A 21,420-nucleotide genomic window follows, 5' to 3' on the forward strand; every position below is an offset into this window, starting at 1 on the left:
ACTTTTTGATCAAAAATGTATACTAACAACCTGTTAGTTTTTGATATTATGCTGAGAAGCAATTAGATCATTATACAAGATTGTAGATGTGCGACCATGCCTGTTTTTTCTACCTGAATTCACTTTGGGCGGAATTCTGCCAGACTGAATTGCCGTCTATGAGATGCACATTTGCGTGGTCCTAACGCTGATAGTCCAGGTTGCACCCGCTATAAGGGCCTCCCGATCAGACATGTTGGATTTCAACTGTCTGATCTTTGTTTTCAGAAAATAAGATCAGGCAGTTGAAATCCAACATGTCTGATCGGGAGGCCCTGGCGTTAGATAGTCCCCTCATCCCACTGTATAGTATAGGCCCTGCACAATTATAGCACATGATCTACAGAGTCTTTACATGTGCTATAATTTGCAATATATATATATATATATATATATATATATATATCCATCTAGGAAGGATGCCGCAGCACACAAAAAGAGTTCAAGTGCAAAAAAACTGTGGTTTATTCCCTTGTATTACCATGGAATAAACCACAGTTTTTTTGCACTTGAACTCTTTTTGTGTGCTGCGGCATCCTTCCTAGATGTCTTACTAGCTTTGACCAAAGCTTTTTTCGCCGCCTGCACCAGCACTATGGTACAATAGGACATGCTGCTCCAATCTAGTTTTTGCAGTATATATATATATATATATATATATATATATATATATATATATCCATCTATCCATGCTGTTCACTATCGGAGAGTGCCTGCATCCATCATTGCTGACTGTTCGCAGTTCATCGCCCACCACTCATGGATGAATTGCTCTTTACTCCTGTATCTAATCCTGCGGTTCAGCTACCTCTCCAGAGCTGATGAAGTGTGACCTCATATCTGACACTGGAGAAATCTTAGGTATAAATAATGGAGTCTGCCTCCATAGTTATGTAAGTAAGGTAAGCCTTGAGCCTGCAGTTAGATAACTCGCTATTTGCTTGATTTATGGAACATTGTGGGTGTGTGTATCCAGGATAATGACGTGAAACATTTACCAGACAGAACTTCCTATAAGATGTCAGTACGTGCACCTGCTTAACTTTTCCCCATAGAAAACACCACGTCACCTGCATAGACTGACAGCAAGAATTAGTGTGGAAATGCACCCACTGACGTCAACTACAAATCCCAGCATGTAAGTGTATAACATTCTCATAAAGGGGTTAATAATATTTGGGCTTACAGTATGATATTTCTTGGTAGTGTTACTTGGACCCCCACGTTGCAGACCTGTCATGTGACATGTCCTGCATAGAGTCTAGCAGCAGCCATAAACCCTCATATGTGCACTAGTGTTGAGCACGAATATTCGTAATGCAAATTTTTATCGGGACTTTGCAATTTCGCAAATATTTAGAATATAGTGCTATTTATTCGGAATAACGAATATTATTTTTTTTCACATGCAAAGGATTATGCAAATTTTTATGTGCATTTTTCATGCGAATTTTCACATGGAAAAAAAAGTGAATGAACATAGCGAATATGTGAATTTTGCAAACATAGGACGAATAATCGTCAATATATTCACGAAATATCGCAAATTCGAATATGGCCCCTGCTGCTCATCACTACATATCACATTATATAACTCTTAAAGCAACATTACATGGTAAAACATATTTACAATGGGGAATCAAGTGCAGGGGGCCTTGGTGACACTGACGGAGGCTGCCTGACAGGACAGCAGGAGCACGGGGTAACACCTCCCGTACTGGGCCACCACAATACCATGAGTGAACCCGTCTTTATTCCTTGAAGATCTGATCGTCTGATTGCTTACATCGGTGTTTTCCAACCAGTGTGCCTCCAGCTTTGCAAAACTACAACTCCCAGCTTGCCCAGACAGCCTTTGGCTGGTTGGGAAACATTGGCTTAAAGGGGTACTCCGCACCTAGACATCTTATCTCCTATCCAAAGGATAGGGGATAAGATGTCTGATTGCGGGAGTCCTGCCGCTGGGGACCTCCGATCTCCCTGCTGCACCCAGCGTTCGTTTAGAGCATTGGGTGCAGCGCCGGAACCTTGTGACGTCACGTCACGTACATTTTTGTAAAAAGGGTTACATGATGAAGCGAAGTTCGCGCCGTGCACCGAAGTTCGCTCCGTGCAGGGGAAACTGACATCAAGTGTTCAGTTGAATGTTGAATTCTATATCTTCTTGTACTTTGGGGGTCAAATGGGGTGCATCCGCAGAATATTTCACACTGCGGATGCATTGCTGACAGTCACAGAGGGACTGCAGAGCGAGCTTCCTGCTCCATGTAGCTCTGTATGTCCGCTTGTAGTAGAGGATTTCCGTCCGGCAGTCACGAGCGGACATACAGAGCTACCCGACCGCAGCAGGGAGCTCACTCTGTAGTCCCTATGCTACTGTTGGCAGTGCATTCGCAGTGTGAAATACCCCTGCCCTAAAAGACTATTTTCTTTCATTCCCTATCTACTTGTCCAATGTCATTCTTGTTTCCTATCTTCTGTTTTGTCCTAATCGGAGGCTAAGTGATGACCACATATTATGGTTGAAAGTTTATACTATAGGTCATTCTGATAGAATGCGATTAATTCATGATGTTACAAACCTCTATATTATTTTTGCCTACTAGAACACCTTTGTGACACAATATTCTAAAGCAGTCTAAGTTTTTCCAATTTTTTATGTAACAATATGGAAATAAACAGTTATTGAAAAGAGTATAACTTAGATTTTCTTTTTCATTATAGTCATTTTCAAGTATAAAAGCAGCATGAAAGTGTGTTATAGTACAAGTTTACCGATGGCTCACAAATGGTTAATTTCTGGACAAAATCCAGAGTCACAGCACAAAGCTTAGGAGACCCCTTCCCCTCAATATCCTTGGCGATGGTAAAGGGGTGGAGTAGCATGGAGTCTGGCCATCAAACAGGTTAGCCATTGCCGCATCTATCTGAAAGGGTTAATCAGCCATGGCTGTCAGTTCTCATTAGCCATCTCATTGTGAGGGCGCGCTGTTCCTTGGTTTCCATTTTCACGCTCTGTGCCACAGACACCCGCTGAAAAGACCCCAATTGAAAACTGTGTTATTCGGACCCCAGTTCCCACAGGGGACAGGACAAAGGCTCGGCAGGAAAAAAGGTGACGTACTACGGCTGTGATCAGGGACCACCCAGGTGATGATGATGATGGAGTGAAGGGACGAGCGGCTACAGGACAAATAAAAGAGCAATTATTGTGAGGATTGTGTATAGGGTGAAATCAGCTTCCTATAGGATATTAGTCATCTCCAGGAAGCAGATGAAGACCCCTTAGGGATTCCGTGGCAGACTATGACCATCTGTTTCTGTACCTGGACATGTGCCAGCCATTAAGGAAGCTAAGGGGGTCTAGCTCTATAGATACAAGATAAGTAGATTTGGATCACTGACAGCTTACAGATCAGTAGAAAAGCTTAACCAACAAGCCGGGAACTGCTCGTCTAGATGTTTATATGGTGTAGATGAAGACCTACTGCCATCACAAACCCTGGTCCAACACTAACTTTGGCAATGTAGACCTAGTGGCTGCAACCCTGTAACAACTTTTCCTCTGTGTGTCTCAGCTATAGATGCAGCTTGGCTTTCTTTTACTCAGGGCAAAGACTCAGCTTGCTGCCTTCTCTATATCTAAATGCCGGAGCCCCTCAAGCACCAGTATTCTGATCACCCATTGGATACTTACCCTAGTAGTTATTCACTATGAGACAACCATGTGTATCAACCATGTGTATCACCTCTGCTGTGATACAGACTAAATATACTCTGATATAGCATGTACACTTTACGTACATTAGTACTGGGACACCTGCACATTTTATCTACAGAAGCTTTAAAAGGGGTACTTCACCCCTAGACATCTTATCCCCAGCGGTGGGACCCCCGCGATCTCTGAGCTGAACCCAGTGTTTGTTTAGAGCGTTGGGTTCAGCGGCAGAGGCTCGTGACATCCCAGCCGTGCCCCGCTCGTGATGTCACGGCCACGCCCCCTCAATGCAAGTCTATATGAGGGGGCGTGAGGAGAGGGGCCAAGCCAACACCCTGCATCACCAGTCATCCAGCACAGAGCGAAGTTCGCTATGTGCATCAGATGTCTGGGGTGGCACAGCCGAGATTGCGGGGTCCACAGCGGCGGGACCCCTGCGATCAGACATCTTATTCCCTATCATTTGGATAGGGGATAAGATGTCTAGGGGCAGAGTACCCCTTTAAGACATTCTATTCTAAATCCATAGGCAGTACCATGGAGACAATCCTCCTTTTGCAGTTACAAAAGCATCAACTCTTCTGGGAAGACTTTATACAAGTTTTAAGAGGGTTTCTGTGGGAATTTCCCCCTTTATCCAGAAAAGTTTTATGAGGTCAGACAATGATATTAGACAAGTGGGCCTGGCTGGTAGACTCCCTGTTAGATTATCACAGTGGTGCTGGATGGGGTTGAGGTCAAGGCTGTGTGAGTCAGTTATTCCACTCCAAGCTCAACCAACCATGCCTTTATGGATCTTGCTTTGTGCAGAAAAGGACCCCCCAAATTATTCCCGAAATGTTGGAAGCATGCAATTTTTCAAAATGTCTTAGTATGCTAAAACATTACGATTTGCATTCACTGGATGTTACGGGCAAAGCCAAATGCTAAAAACAACACCATAGCATTATTCCTCCTCCACCAAACTTCCAGTTGGCACAATGCAGGTAACAGTCTCCTTTTCAAACCCGTGTTACCAGTGCACTGTTTCACTTCTTCTAGTGTGAAGGATTTGACCATAACCCATGGTAAAAAGTCTCTATTAAACCTTCAGTCCAAGCTTAGCTAATAATATACCTGGACTATTACTATGCAAGACATGGTAAAGCATAACGTATATAGTGTCCATAAGGAACTACTCAGGGACCATATTGTAGGAGGATTTCTTCTTTTTTTTGTCTTTATTTCTTCATGACTTTCATCACATAAACATGACTTAAAGGGGTACTCTGCTGCCCCAGTGTTCGGAGCTGGCAACCATGCCCCCTATCATAAACTTTCATTAAGGGGGTGTGGCGTGCCATCACAAGGGGCATGATTGTGACATCACGACCCCGCCGCCAGCACCCAACACTCTAAACAAATGCTGGGTGTTGCACAGAGATTGTGGGGGTCCCAGCAGCGGGACCCTTCCAATAAGACATATTTTCCTCTATCCTTTGGATAGGGGATAAGATGTCTAGGGGCGGAGTACCCCTTTAAACAATCCAATGACTTCAAGATGAAATATATAACCTTGGTCGGATGAAGAAACAACCTGACCTTCCGGCAGGTAGATGCACAGGTCGTGTTTTCATTTGACCAGGGTTGTATATTTCATCTAGATTGGAATGTTTAAGTCATGTTTATGTGATGAAAGTCATAAGGAAATAAAAACAAAAAAGAAGACATCCTCCTACATGATGGTGTGTGAGACCTATCCATCATCCTGCCAAATAGAGAGGTGTGGGTCGATACTCCAAAGAACACATTTCCACTCCTCCAGAATTCAGTGGCGGCTGCTCTACCCCACTCAATCAGAAGCTTGGCATTGTGCTTGTGGATGTAAGGCTGGCATAAATCCCCTGACGGAACACAATTTTTGTGATGATTGTAATGTTAGATGAGGTTTGGTATGCAGTTATTGAGTCAGTAGAATGTTGGCTTTTATGCACTATGCCATTAGAACTCTATAACTTTGCATGGTCTCCAGGAGATGGAAGAAGTGTCAGGGAATTTCAGAAGCTAACTTGTAGCAGTGACATTCTAGTACAACACCATACTGGAATTCAGCCATCTTTAGAATAGCCTATTCTTTCACAAATGTTTGTAAAGACACATTTCATTGGTAGGGGTTGTATTTTATATATATTTTTCTATGAGATTGAGCCTGAATGAGACTTAAAGGGATAGTCCGCCCCTAGACATCTTAACCCCTATCCAAAGTATAGGGAATAAGATGTCTGATCGCGGGGGTCCCACCGCTGGGGACTCCCCATGATCTCGGCAGCAGCACCCCAGATATCCAGTGCACGGAGCGAACTTCGCTCAGTGACGGATGACTAGCCATGCGGGCGGAGGCTCGTGATGCCATGCCGCCTCCCATAGACTTGCATTGAGGGGCACGTGGCCATGATGTCACAAGCGGGCACGGCTGTGACGTCACAAGCTGCTGGGTGCAGCAGGGAGATCGTGGGGGTCCTTTGGATAGGGGATAAGATGTCTAAGGGCGGAGTACCCTTTTAATACTTGTCCATGTAGCTCATATAGATCAAGAATGGGACTAGGGCTGCAGAGCAACTTTGACTGCGTCACGTCACCCGCCCAAAGATCACAATGTCACCTGCCTCCATTGCAGCTAATGAAAGTGAATGTGATTACATTGCATCACACAAGTTGCCACATCTGACAGTAACCGGACATCAGGCAGGTATTGATTTCTGGTGACTGTCGTGTTTCGACAACCTTGTGTGTCACAATGCTACCACGTTCACTTTCATAAATTGTGATGCAAGCAGGAGACGCTACAATCTCTTTTATAGAAATTGATATAGCTTGCTCTATAAAAAAAAAAAAAAACTAAGAATGGGGATCTGCTACAAACATTTAATTCTACATCCAGAACCTCAACAAGGTCACAAGTTCTATGAACCAGCCCTTGGGTTGAGCCACTATAATAGATGGAGAAAGATATCTATGGAAAATGAGTTATTGTGTAACATACTAGCCAGCGCTTATGACTAAAGGGCTTTAATATCTTATAACTAAAAATAATTAATAAGATCCCCACAGTGCAACTTATTATTTGCTGAAATAAAAAAGTGTTATAAAAGGATTTTGGGGAGGGAGGGAGCTGTACTGACCTCGAGCTAGGAAACATAGAGGTGCCTCAATTCTGATCTTACATAATCTTCCTTTCTGCATTTTAATTTCCTTGGACCCTTCCATATCAGACTACTAATGGAGAAACTGAGCAATGCTCTGCCAAGTCCGCAGGGGGGAGACGTCTTAATATTGCAGGAAGCCATTTAACGCACCACAGATGTACTTAATTCTAGAAATCAAAATTCATTTTTAACCCCTCAACCTCTGACAAAGTCATACATGAGCAGTATTTCTTAAACATCTTAGTTTATGTAGACATTTACAACTACATGTACTGTGACAACTGTGCACGAACAGCAAGCACCATTTAAGTGCAAAATGTTTTTGTGCAAAAAAAAAAGTTGTGCAAAACAGGACTTATGCCAAATTTTGTCACTCTGCTCTCAGATAAATGTCAGATTGCAGCAAAGCTGATTAGACACTGGATCTTGCCATAAGAGGGCATAAAAGTACTTCCTCTGCCGCCCTAAAAAAAAAGCTCTCAGAGGCTACATTTGGGTAATGTATCTCTTAGACTTCTTTCACACTGCCGTTGTCCATTGGGGAACCTGGGGAGAATAGCAGGAGAAAAAATACATCATGCAACGTTTTGTACTCCCATTACTCCCATCAGAAAACAACGGCACCCCACGGAACCCATAATAGTAAATTATCAAAAATAATGCCGTTAAGGCAAAAATAACGTCCGTTAAGGCAGAAAAAAAAAGTGCCTAAAGGGGCCTTAGTGAGAGATCTTTGACTGCTACAAATTGCGATCTAGGCTGTTCTAACCAAGCTGTCAGGAGAGGTTGGGAGCAATGGTTACACAGTGTTCTTGTCCACAATCCAGGCACAGGTGGTACCTTCATTCTGTCTAGGACAGAATCATATTAAGGTGCTTAGCCAAAGGAAACTTTATATCTGACATCCATTATGTGTCCTGCCATTGGCAGCTGTGGTGAGCCACCAGTGTATGGCGGGACCACGGGTGCAGCGGACTGAGTGGTGGGATCAGATGGTATTATCCCCTGGGGCAAGATGTTGTTAACCCCTAATGTTCGTGACGCCAGGATGTGGTTGTTTGGTGTGGGGCACCGCCGACAACCAGCCCAAAACGGCATATATAGTAAATGAGAGTCCAAAGCAGGTTTTGATGCAACTGGAACTTCACTGAAGAAGGCAGTATAACAGTCTTCCACAGAGGTGACTGGGACACAGGGAACCTCTCAGGCTTGCTTGGACTTGTAATGATAATAACGATGATGCAGGGCACTGTGCTCCTGTTATGACTTTGGTAAGGACAGTAGAGACTAGACTTGTAGACATAAAAGTCTTACAGATTAGATGTGGCTGCAAACTTGCAGGCTTTGGCCTAGCTGGACTGAACTTGTACAGAGGGCAGCACTAAAGCCCATTGGAAGCTGGTTGCCTGGGGTTACCTTTGCCTCTGGAACTCTGGGTATCAGGTTATCACATATCACGTGACTACACTGTATAGGACTTTCTAAGGTCATGTGATAAACATCATAATAACCTTTGTATATAGCTTATATTCATTATACAATACCGATAATAAATGTGCATAATTGATATACAATGGAGTACCATAATAGTGACCTAGGTGTACCCTGCAGGAGAGCCCTGTGGACTTGAGGGGACTTTAGGACTGTAAAGAACCATGTTCTGTACTGGGACACGACACAGCCATCCATAATCCCTTTTGTTTGCAGTGGTGTGGTGAACAAGAAACCTGGACTGCTATAGACTACAACCGTATAGTCTTTGGAGATTAATTGAGGTAATGTTTATAATCTCATGACAGTCTATTGGCCTTGTGGCTATTGGTTCAATCCTATCATTGCTATGGAGTGACACACTTCCCTAACTGCTGCTGTAATGATGTGGGGAGCCATCACATACAACAGTTGGTCACCCCTAATGGTAATAAGAGTGACAGCAACAGTGCAGCAACATAGGAGTGCATACTCTAATCACTCCAAGTGCCCCGGCCACACTGTATTTAGCTATAAGTGTGTCCATATGACATGCTTATGGCTAGATACTGCGGTGCTCAGCTCAGAGCTCTGATGGAGAGAGGAGCGCCTGGCTCCTCCCACTGTCACTAGAGGTCTGGAGCCTGTCTTCCTCTGTGCTCTGTGGCACGATGACATCACGGATGACAGGCGACCACAGCCATCACGCCCCCTACATTCATGCCTATGGGAAGGGACGTGACAACTATGTACTAGCTGTCACGCCCTCTCCCATAGAAATAAATGGAGAGGGCAAGGCGTGACATCACGAACACGGAAGCTCCAAGCTTCCATGTTCAGAACACAGCAATGCCGGCCCGGAGATCGCAGGGGTGGGAGGTCCCAGTGGCTGGACCACTCGCGATCAAACATCTTATCCCCTATCCCTATGTTTAGGGGCGGAGTACCTCTTTAAACTCTGCAGCATAAAATCTGCAGTTCTCGGGCTGTGTCACGTGACCAGTCTACCTAATGTTTCCTTACGTTATTTTGACATTTCCATTCATTGGTTGAAAGCTCTGCCTTCATGAATGGAATATCACAGGATGGGTCATTGAGTTTTTTATTTGGGGAGGGGAGCGCTGACAGGCTTCTCTGAGACTATAGCTCTTACACAACAAGAGATAGTGTTGAACTAGGCTGCATATTAGCGTGTATGCCTGGTAGACAGTAATGGACATGTTTAGGAAGGATCTGCGCTTGTCTTGGGGCTAAATGGCTATGTTGTGTGATTACCATAACACTGTGGCTAGCTTTTTGTGCACTGGTATTTCCTGTTTGAGTTTTCTTTTTTGCCTACAAAATCCCATAATTCCATTTTCCTCCCTCCCACACATCAGCCACCCCACCCATTGAAACATAAATGAGCTGCATCCATTCAAAAGGCCTGTGGTTTTCAATCAGGGTGCCTACAGCTGTTGCATTAGTTGCAGACAGGCTCCATGTCATCAGCTGACTAGTGAGTCAGGTCTTGGCCACATTGCAACCTGGGAAAAATCTGAGACAACATTTACAGTCATTTTGTATGCTATTAAAAGTAAATATTGGGGTGACAATCACAGAAGAATTGTGATAAAACCATCACACTCAGGTACAGACACTATATTATGAACTACACTAACTTTACAGCCCCTGTAGCATAGTCAAATAAAATAAAATTCCTGGAATACCCCTTTAACATGAAATTCTATCTACACTTCAATGCACTACTTTGTATGATTTCTCCTTTGCTGACTTTAGTCTGTTTTGTAAGCCAGGTCTGGACTGGTATGTTTGTAGTGTATTTGAGGGCACTGCGACAAATGTGCAATCTCTAAAACATAGGATTCTACTCTCCACTTCTGGTTTTATGACTCAACAGGAGGTTTGGAGTCCTAATGAACCCAAAGCATCTGAACGAATATATATGATTTACCAGAAATATAGGATGAAGAATATTTCTCAAGCATAAATCTTTTGAAAGCTCCCTGTTTGGAATCAATAGACCTCCTTAAAGGGGTTGTGCGTTGCCCTGCCTTTTGGAGCTCCGCTCGCAGCGTCCGGAAGTTCATTACTCCGAACGCTGTGTGTGGGCTTCCATGTTCGCGGCCTCCCCCTCGTGACGTCACGCCCAGCCCCTCGTGACGTCACGCCCGCCCCCTCAACGAAAATCTATGGAAAGGGGGGCGACCTTTGGTTGAGGGGGCGGGCATGACGTCTCGAGGGGGTGGCCGTGAACACAGAAACCCGCACACAGCGTTCGTAGTAATGAACTTCCGGACGCTGCGAGTGGAGCTCCGAAATGCCGGGCAGCGCACAACCCCTATAACATGACTACCACCAGAGAGATAGGCTCTCCCCTTAGGTACTGGAAATCTAGAGTAGATAAGGAAGAGATCTCCTCCAATGCCTCAGTGGTTTCCTGTCCCCAAGGAAACCTGGAGTATATCCAGGTCTGTAGTGGCCAGAGTTTTTAGGAAAATTGCTGAGTTTGCTCCCTTTTGGCTACTAAGAGCCTGGTTTTCCAGCCATGTGTCTGTCAGACCCATAAGTCCTTCCAGAACGGCAAGATCTTCTGTTTCAGGGCCAATTGCATCATCTGGATGAATGCATCCTCCATCTAACTGCCTGGCATTTACAAGGTTGATACTGAAGGCAAATGGGTTATTTAATATTGTAATTTCTAAGCTGCAGGCCAGCAGGAAGCCGGTCACATCAACGATTTTTAGGATTTAGTGTAAATACATCTGTACACTGGGTGCGTCGAGCTTGGACTTTAACAAACCAAATATTGCCTCTTCTTTTTACAGACGGGTTTAAATAAGAGGTTGAAGGCAGCAACACTAAAGTTTCATGTTTCAGTTCTGTGAGCCCTGCTTAGCCAGAAGATAGCAGACCACCCTTGGGTAGTGAGGTTCAGATCTGTTAAGAAGCTCTTCTTAGATCTCTGTAACTTACATGGGTAATAAAAAAAGGGCTCTTCCTTTTCTACTTATGGTTTCCTGTCCCTAGCGGAGGAGTCCATCTCTTTGGTGGGGCTGTCATGACTACAAGAAAACAATTATCTGTAAGTAATTACCAGCTTTCAATTCCATGTCTTACCATTTGGAATCTTATCTGTACTATACAGTCACCTGGCTTTCATCATCCTGGTAGATGGCAGCAGATTTTTGTCAAGAATAAGTAAATTTACCCATTTAGCCTTCCTTCAATTACGTGAAGTTTGCCAGTACCATTTTCTGAAACCAAACTTCACTGTTAGTATGGGGATTTTAGGCTGATCTGCAGTGTAATTTCTCCTCCAAACATAGTTTGTATTATGGTATCTACACAGTTCAATTTTGCTGACCACGCTATATTCTCACAGTATTTCATTGGCTTTTCCAAATGCTTCAACATGATTTTTATTCCACAACAGAGTCTTGCATGGTGAGCGTGCAAACAGACCATGGCAGCTTAGTACATTACTTACTGTTTTCTTTGAGACAACAGTTTCTGCTAATTTCAGGTCTCCACAAGTGTCCTTAGCTCTTGGGCAACTTTGATATTAACCCCTTAAGGACCAAGCCCATTTTGACCTTAACCCTTTAATGAACCAACCCATTTTCACCTTAAGGACAAGAGCATTTTTTTGCACATTTTTCCACTGTCACTTTAAGCATTAATAACTCTGAGTTGCTTTTACTTATGAATTTGATTCCGAGATAGTTTTTTCGTGACATATTCTACTTTAACATAGTGGTACATTTTTGTGGTACAATTCCACAAAAAATTTGAAAATTTTGCATTTTTCTAACTTTTAAGCTCTCTGTTTGTAAGGAAAATAGACATTCTGATGTTGGCATCATAAATTTGACATGAAAGTATATCAAAAAAGAGCAAGAAGCCTGGCACCAGTATGTATTAAGATCAAAGGATATAAATACTTCTTGTGTAAGAACAATGTTGGGAGGTAATGTGCCTGCTATGGGTGGTGCTCACACGATGCGGTACAGTCCATACTATGCCTAAAGGTAAAAAAGAAAAACTGGAGCAACTCACCCGAGACCAGAGAGGTATTAGCAAGGTATTTTCTTTATTGCATATAGTGCAGGTATAGGTGCAAACCACGGGAGGCAGATGTAGCGGTGGGGGAGTAGCAGACAGCGACGGGCCACGGTCCGTATCGTGCTTCCAAAGCACTTCGTCAGGCCTGAGGAAGTGCTTTGGAAGCACGATACGGACCGTGGCCCGTCGCTGTCTGCTACTCCCCCACCGCTACATCTGCATCCCGTGGTTTGCACCTATACCTGCACTATATGCAATAAAGAAAATACCTTGCCAATACCTTTTGGGTGAGTTGATCCAGTTTTTCTTTTTACTTTTATGCATAATAAATTTGACATGTTTTTACATTTGGAAGACTTCAGAGGGCTTCAAAGTTCAGCAGCAATTTTCAAATTTTTCACAACATTTTCAAAATCAGAATTTTTCAGGGACCAGCTCACTTTTGAAGTGGATTTGAAGGGCCTTCATATTAGAAATACCCCATAAATGACCCCATTATAGAAACTGCACCCCTCAAAGTATTCAAAATGACATTCAGAAAGTTTGTTAACCCTTTAGATGTTTCACAGGAATAGCAGCAAAGTGAAGGAGAAAATTCTAAATCCTAATTTTTTACACTCGCATGTTCTTGTAGACCCGTTTTTTTTAATTTTTACAAGGACTAAACTAGGAGAAAAAGCACCCCCCCAAAAAAAAAAAAAAAAATTGTAACCCAATTTCTCTTGAGTAAGGAAATACCTCATGTGTATGTGAAGTGTTCGGCGGGCGCAGTAGAGTGCTCAGAAGGGAAGGAGCGACAATGGGATTTTGGAGAGTGAATTTTGCTGAAATGGTTTTTGGGGGGGATGTCGCATTAAGGAAGCCCCTATTGTGCCAGAACAGCAACAAAAAAAAAAAAAACACATGGCATACCATTTTGGAAACTACTCCCCTCAAGCCATGTAACAAGGGGTCCAGTGAGTCTTAACACCCAACAGGTGTTTGACGACTTTTCGTTAAAATTGGATGTGTAAATGAAAACATTTTTTTTTTTCACTAAAGTGCAGTCCCCCAAGAATTTGTAATCCCATTTCTTCTGAGTATGGAAATACCCCATGTGTGGACGTTAAGTGCTCTGCTGGTGCACTACAATGCTCGGAAGAGGAGGAGCGCCTCTGAGCTTTTGGAGAGAGAATTTGTTTGGAATGGAAGTCAGGGGCAATGTGCTTTTACAAAGCCCCCATGGTGCCAGAACAGTGGACCCCCCCCCCCACATGTGACCCCATTTTGGAAACTACACCCCTCACAGAATTTAATAAGGGGTGCAGTGAGCATTTACACCCCACTGGCATTTGACAGATATTTGGAATAGTGGGCTGTGCAAATGAAAAATAAAATTAATTTTCACATACCAATGTTCCAAAAATCTGTCAGAAATCTGTGGGGCATAAATGCTCACTGTACCCCTTATTACGTGAGGGGTGTCGTTTCCAAAATGGGGTCACATGTGGGGGGGGGGTCCATTGTTCTGGCACTATGGGGACTTTGTAAACAGACGTGGCCTTCAATTCCAAACAAATTTTCTCTCCAATGGCGCTCCTTCTCTTCTGAGCATTGTAGTTCGCCCGCAGAGCACTTTACATCCACATATGGGGTATGTTCTTACTCCTACTCTTACTGAATGGGGTTACAATTTTTTTCCCCTATTTTCCCCTGTGAAAATGAGAAATTTAGTGTAACACCAGCATTTTAGTTAAAAAAAAATATTTTTTTTTTCATTTTCCCATCCAACTTTAATGAAAGGCTCACTATACCCCTTGTTACGTTCCGTGAGGTGTGTAGTTTCCAAAATGGGGTCACACGTGGTTATTTATTTTTTTGCGTTTACGTCAGAACTGCTGTAAAATCATCCACCTCTGTGCAAATCGTCAATTTAGGCCTCAAATGTACATAGTGCGCTCTCACTCCTGAGCCTTGTGCATCCACAGAGCATTTTATGTCCATATATGGGGTATTTCCATACTCAGGAGAAATTGCGTTACAAATTTTGGGGGTCTTTTTTTCCTTTTACCTCGTGAAAATAAAAAGTATGGGGCAACACCAGCATGTTAGTGAAACATTTTTTGTTTTTTACACTAACAGGCTGGTGTTGGTGTAGACCCCAACTTTTCCTTTTCATAAGGGGTAAAAGGAGAAAAAGCCCCCCAAAATTTGTAGTGCAATTGCTCCCGAGTATGGAAATACCCCATATGTGGCCCTAAACTGTTTCCTTGAAATACGACAGGGCTCTGAAGTGAGAGAGCGCCATGTGCATTTGAGGACTAAATTAGGGATTGCATAAGGGTATTCTACGTCAGTGATTCCCAAACAGGGTGCCTCCAGCTGTTGCTAAACTCTCAGCATGCCTGGACAGTCAGTGGCTGTCCAGAAATGCTGGGAGTTGTTGCTTTGCAACAGCTGGAGACTCCCTTTTGGAAACACCGGCGTACGATACGTTTTTCATTTTTATTGGGGGGGGGGGTGTAAGGAGGTGTATATGTAGTGTTTTACCCTTTGTTATGTGTTAGCGTAGTGTAGTGTTTTTTGGGTACATTCGCACTGGCAGGGGTTTACGGTGAATTTCCCACTAGGAGTTTGCTCTTCGGCTCAAGTTTGAAGCAGGAAACTCACTGTAAACCCGCCCGTGTGAATGTACCCTGTACATTCACATGGGGGGGGAGGGGCCTGACAGTTGCAAAACTACAACTCCCAACATGTACTGACAGACCATGCATGCTGGGAGTTGTACTTTTGCAACAGCTGGAGGCACACTGGTTGGAAAACCTTCAATTAGGTTCTGCTACCTAATTCAGTATTTTCCAACCAGTGTGCCTCCAGCTCTCTCAAAACTACAACTCCCAGCATGTACTGATCGCCGAAGGGCATGCTGGGAGATGTAGTTATGCAACAGCTGGAGGTACGCAACTACAACTGCCAGCATGCCGAGACAGCTGTTTGCTGTTCATGCATGCTGGGAGTTGTAGTTTTGCTAGATCTGAAGGGCCACAGTTTAGAGACCACTGCACAGTGATCTCCAAACTGTGGCCCTCCAGATGTTGCAAAACTACAAAGCCCAGCATGCCCTGCATGCTGCGAGTTGTAGTTTTGCAACATCTGAAGGGCTACAGTTTAGAAACCACTGTATAGTGGTCTCCAAACTGTAGCCCCCCCAGATGTTACTAGGCAACAACTCACCAGCTTATTATTTTTTATATTTTTTTTTTGCCATTTTTTAATTTTGTCATCTGTACTCCATTGAATTATGCCTATGTCTGTCAGTACTGACAGGCATAGGATAGATCAGTCTACTTTAGGCTGATCTCTTGTTGCCATGACAATGGAGGCCATTGTCAGGCGTCCGATTGCCATGGCAACCAGACGCTCTGCTTTCACTTTGCAGAGTGACGATCGGTGACAGAGAGAGCTCCCTCCCTCTGTTAATCTAATAGACGCTGCGGTCTCAGTGACCGCAGCGTCTACAGAGTTAACCCAGGATTCTCTTGAAAAAGGGAAACCGAAACGATCATAGGGGTCAGGGCTCCGGTTGCTATCCCACATGGGTAAGATTATCTAGTTGTATAATGTTTCTCTATGCTATCCATGTATATGGTCTTTTCACATCCACATTCACCTTATATCGTTGCATTGTTTTACGGGCACCTTGTATAATACTTTACATATTTATATATATGTTCCATGAAACCTCTACTTTTGTTATTGAGGAGGATATATTTTTTGTCATGGCACATGTCATTTCATAGTGTTTTCCTGTATATGCATTTGGCTTACGCGCAGTACAGGGATTATAGGCATCTTATTTGTGTTGGATGTATTTGTTTACAGAGAGACTATTATTGCAAACGTTGCTGATATATTGCATTTATTCTTATTGGATAGCTTTTAGCTACTATGACATAGCAAACTTTTTCTTCTTAAGCCCCAATTTTTTTGTATTGGCTGACCATTACAGTACTTTCCATTTCACATATTATATGTCTTTTTAATTGTCATTGGAATAAAAACATTGTTTTTTAATCTACTATCAGGTGTTGTTTGAACTCTTTTCCAATATATATAATTTTTTTTAGGGTATACAAAGTGACCAAAAAATACGCAATTGTGTTTTTTTTTGTTACTTAAAATGTTATTGAACGTGAGGTTTAACTAACGTTATATATTTTAACAGTTACATTTACGCACGTGAAGATACCACGTGTTTAGAGAAGGGGTTAATTCAAATTTCTTAACTTTTTTTTACATTAAAATTTTTTACACCATTTTTTAGACCCCATAGGGAACTTTTACATGCATTCCTTGAATTTCATACACTGTTCAATGCTATGCCATAGTATGTCATTGATCAGTGCTAGTATAGCTCTGCTGCTCCAGCCTGCCATGACTGACTGGAGCTTCAGACCAAAGATCAGACGTCGAAGAGGCAGATAAGGGCCCTCCCGCTGTCCCCTCCCACCGTCCTCTCAGCTGATTGGGACACAACTTTGATCGTGGCGTCTAAGGGATTAATGCTATGACACAGGGTCAGCTCATGAGCCTGTGTCATAGAAGGGGGGGGGGGAGCGGGACAAGGGTGTATATGTGTTAATATCTAAATTTATGCATTTTTTTTTGTATGTATGGATTACTTGGGTTGTTACCAAAATTTCATGTCAATAGCACCTTTGGAAACATATTTAGCGAGAAAAAATAGTGACGTGTTCAATACTTATTTCACTCACTGTCTTTTAAAGGGTTTTGCCAGAAGTAACAGCCCTTTGTACAGCCAGATTTATCATAACCTGTGTAGAGGAAGAGTGGTGCAGTTCCCCATAGCAACCAGATTGATTCTTTCATTTTAAAAGATGCCTCTAAAAAAAAAAAAAAGAAAGATGAACTCTGATTGGTTGCACCACTCTTTCTCTACACAGGTTTCGATAAATCTCCCCCTGTGAGTCTATCTTAGGGGCCCACCTAGGAATTATAGTACACCTCTGTGGTCTGAACCTATTGCTTTAGCAGGATTATAATACACTGTGCCGCCATGAGCAGTATAAGATACTCACCAGCCTTTTTTTACACAGTCATCACAAGATGCTGCTATAGACTCAAGTTGCCAGGCCTGGTACCAAGAAAGTCACCAGATGTATACACACTGCATAGTGCAATCCTACAATCCTAGTTTGATTTTCTTACCAGGTATAAAGAAGAACTGAAACCCACATTTTATTGTAATGCAGGACAAGAATTTTCCCTCTGTGGAGTAACAAATTTGAATTCTAGCCCTAGCCCCCCCATTTAAAAAAAAAACAAAAAAAAAAACACTCAAAACACAAATGAGGGGAGAGTTATCAAAAACTGAGCAGAGAAAAAGTTGTACCCATAGCAACCACTCAGATCACTTTTTTTTTTTATGAAAGAAGCAATCTGATGGGTTGCTATGGGCAACCACTTTTACCTTTTCATAGGTTTTGATATATCTCCCCCAAATGCCTTTTTAATTTTCTTTCTGGCTGTTCTTTAGACTGAAGTTAAAAATACTGATTTCCAGAGAGCTACATCCTGGTTTTACCTCTACAAAATCTTTTATCTTCTCACTTGGGCTTTTACCTGAGCAACCTGGTTCATATGCAAAAGGAACCCCTTTTTCCCCTATAGATAAATTCTTTATTATAACTAAGGATTAGTTATCCTATCTGCTTTTTTAAAAATGGCATCAAGATGGGAACCGAACAGGAATACTCCCCTACACAAGGAATTGCAGAGTCTGCTCTTAGAGGCTACATGGGAGTCAATGGGAACCATACAGACCTGTATGTGCATACGGTTCCATCCAGTTTTCACCATACGGTTTTTGACTTTGCAGTGTTTTTTTTCTTGGAATTTCAATCAAACAAGTGAAACTTTATTCATATTGGAGTGAAAAGTTCAAAACGTATACGTTTTTTTTCTTAAAAAATGGATGCAACCGAACATCATTTTTCAAACCGTATACGGTTTTCAGCCATATACAGAAAACTTTGTACACACGTTTTGATACAGTTTAGTCAGGTTTTGAGGAATCCGTTTTTTTTAAAATCAAAAACCTGATAAAAAACTGTATTGCAAAAACATGGTGTGAACCTACCCAGACTACAGTTTTGGGTACTTGTAAAAAACGGACTAAACCCGATGATGCGTTTGACATACAGTTTACATGTTCAGTCAATGCATTCAGTTTTCTATACAGTTCCATATGGTTTTTAACTTGAAACCGTATACGGGAACTGTATAGCAAAAACGTGGTGTGCATGCACCCTTAGCACCGGAGTACCCCTTTAAAATAGAATAAGGCACAAAATTGTTTAAGAATTTTGATAGACTATGTAAATAACCCATTATTCCATTCATTGGCCCCAGTGTGTTTATAATTCATTGGCCCCAGTGTGCTTATTCCCCCTCCCGCTACCTGCTCCTCATCTTCTTGAAGCAGGGCAGCATTGGGACATGTTGGCTTCATTCACCGCCGCCAGTTCCCGACATGTCCTGCATGTAGGCTTCATTCATTCATTGCCGCCGCTGGACGTGTCCCCGCTGCTGCCCTGCTCCTAGTACCCGTCGGGTAGAGAGATGAGCAGCAGACAATAGACATGTCCCGGCGGTGCGCTGATTGTGCTAGGAGCAGGGCAGCAGCGGGAACGTGTCGGGCGACTGTGAATGAATGAATGAAGCCTACATGCGGGACATGTCCCGCTGCTGCCCTGCTCCAAGAAGATGAGGAGCAGGAAGCAGGAGAGGGAATAAGCACACTGGGGCCAATTAATTATTATAAACATGCATGGGGGCATAAATTTGGGGGACAAAGTAGTAGTTTAAAAATCCCGCCGGGAGCCCTGAATGGCTCCTTGGTGCCGGCTCCCAGTGGGGGGATTTAAAAATGAAAGTTTACACAGTAGTATATACATCGCAGGAGTGGAGCATGCCGCCCGCTCCCCTGCTTTATAACTGCTGATCACATCGGGTCTCAGAAGTGAGACCCGGTGTGATCAATACCTTATCCCCTGTACTACTGTTGGGTCTATAATATTCTGATATATTGATCGCTATATATCTATACTCATATGCCTTTATTAAATGCTATATGCCATTGCTAAATATAGCAGAAGAACTTTGCTTTCCTTAATTCAAAACATTTTAGCTTGCTCTTTGCCCGTAATTAAAGGGGTACTCCGGTGAAAACCTTTTTTCTTTTAAATCAACTGGTGCCAGAAAGTTAAACAGATTTGTAAATTACTTCTATTAAAAAATCTTAATCCTTCCTGTATTTATTAGCTGCTGAATACTACAGAGGAAATTCTTTTCTTTTTGGAATTCTCTCTGATGACATCACGAGCACAGTGCTCTTTGCTGACGTCATAATAATAATAACTTTATTTATTGTTATCCTTAGTGGGATTTGAACCCAAGGCCCCAGCACTGCAAGGCAGCAGTGCTAGCCACTGAGCCACCATACTGCCCTTAGCATACATCTGCTATGCACGGTTGCTAAAATGGACAGAGATGTCAGTAGAGAGCACTGTGGTCGTGATGTCATCAGTGTTCCAAAAAGAAAGGAATTTCCTCTGTAGCATTCAGCAGCTAAGTACTGGAAGGATTAAGATTTTTTAATAGAAGTAATTTACAAATATGTTTAACTTTCTGGCACCAGTTGATTTAAAAGAAAAAAGGTTTTCACCAGAGTACCCCTTTAAGACTAGAACCTTGAGATGGAGTCTGTGGATACAAGAAGTCTAAACATTGGGCTTTGTGGAAGGATGGAAAAATCTCAAGCTAGAGAAGTTGCAACATAAGTGACTTATGCTACGCCATGCTCAAATGGCCAATCAGCATATAAAGCGATGATTTGATGCAGAGTTTTACCCTCCCCTTTTTGTCAAATTGTAAAAACTAATGTGATTTCCTGATAATATTGTCTGGTGTGAATTTGTAGACACTCTGCAAAATAGCACAGCGGTAGTCACTCACAGTTTAAGGACTCACATTAAGACATCCTTGACACTACTTCCCCCAACATGGAACAGACTCTGTTCCATGATGGGTAGTGGTACAAACATTAATGTAGCCAATACTTCAGTGTCTGCAGAAAGAATTAACCTGTTCATTCTTTCTGCAGACTCTGCACAGAATGCATTCCTGTGCGGTCCTAACACCGGCATGTTAGTCTCCGGAACATATGCACAGAGATTTTCCATGCGGACATTCCGTAGTGTGAACATACCCATAGGCCAACATAGGCTCAGCTCACCAGTCACATTTTAATTAAGAGACCCCAAAAAGTCTCTGTTGACTGGCCCTCTGCATGTGCCACTTGTCGCTATTTCCAGAGTATGGTAAGCCCCCAGAATCTTATATCATCCAGGGCCCACAAGCAGGGTTTGATGCACTGCCCTTGTTCTCTTTATCCCTGACATCAGAGTTTGCACACATCCGCGGCTCAGGCTGCCATCACACAGGACCCCCAGTCCTACCCACACTTCACCAAACCAAGGTACTCCAGCGCTCCCTACCTTCCCCAGCAGTGGATAACTGGTCAGAAAGAAGGACAGGCAGACAAATGAACGGTTTGAGGGAGCAACTACCTCTCCTTTGATTCCAGGCAGGACTTGGGCTGCAGATGTCCCCTTCCAAGAACAGGAGGATGGGATTTTTTCACAGGTATTGTGCAGCAAGCAGATTCTGCACTGCAAATCCAGTGTCTGAATTCAGACTTATGGTTTGAGTAGTTGCTATGAAGGAACCCACTGCAATCATGATAGATGTACGAAATATAGTAGGAAGATGTGCAGCCATTTAAATACCAATATTGTGATCCCATAAGTCATCAACGTTGCTTAGGCCTAAAACAAGTTTGAGGAGGAAAGAAATATAAATGTACCAATAGTTTGCAACTTT

The sequence above is a fragment of the Hyla sarda genome, chromosome 12, assembly GCF_029499605.1.
Source record: "Hyla sarda isolate aHylSar1 chromosome 12, aHylSar1.hap1, whole genome shotgun sequence".
Classification (NCBI taxonomy): Eukaryota; Metazoa; Chordata; class Amphibia; order Anura; family Hylidae; genus Hyla; species Hyla sarda.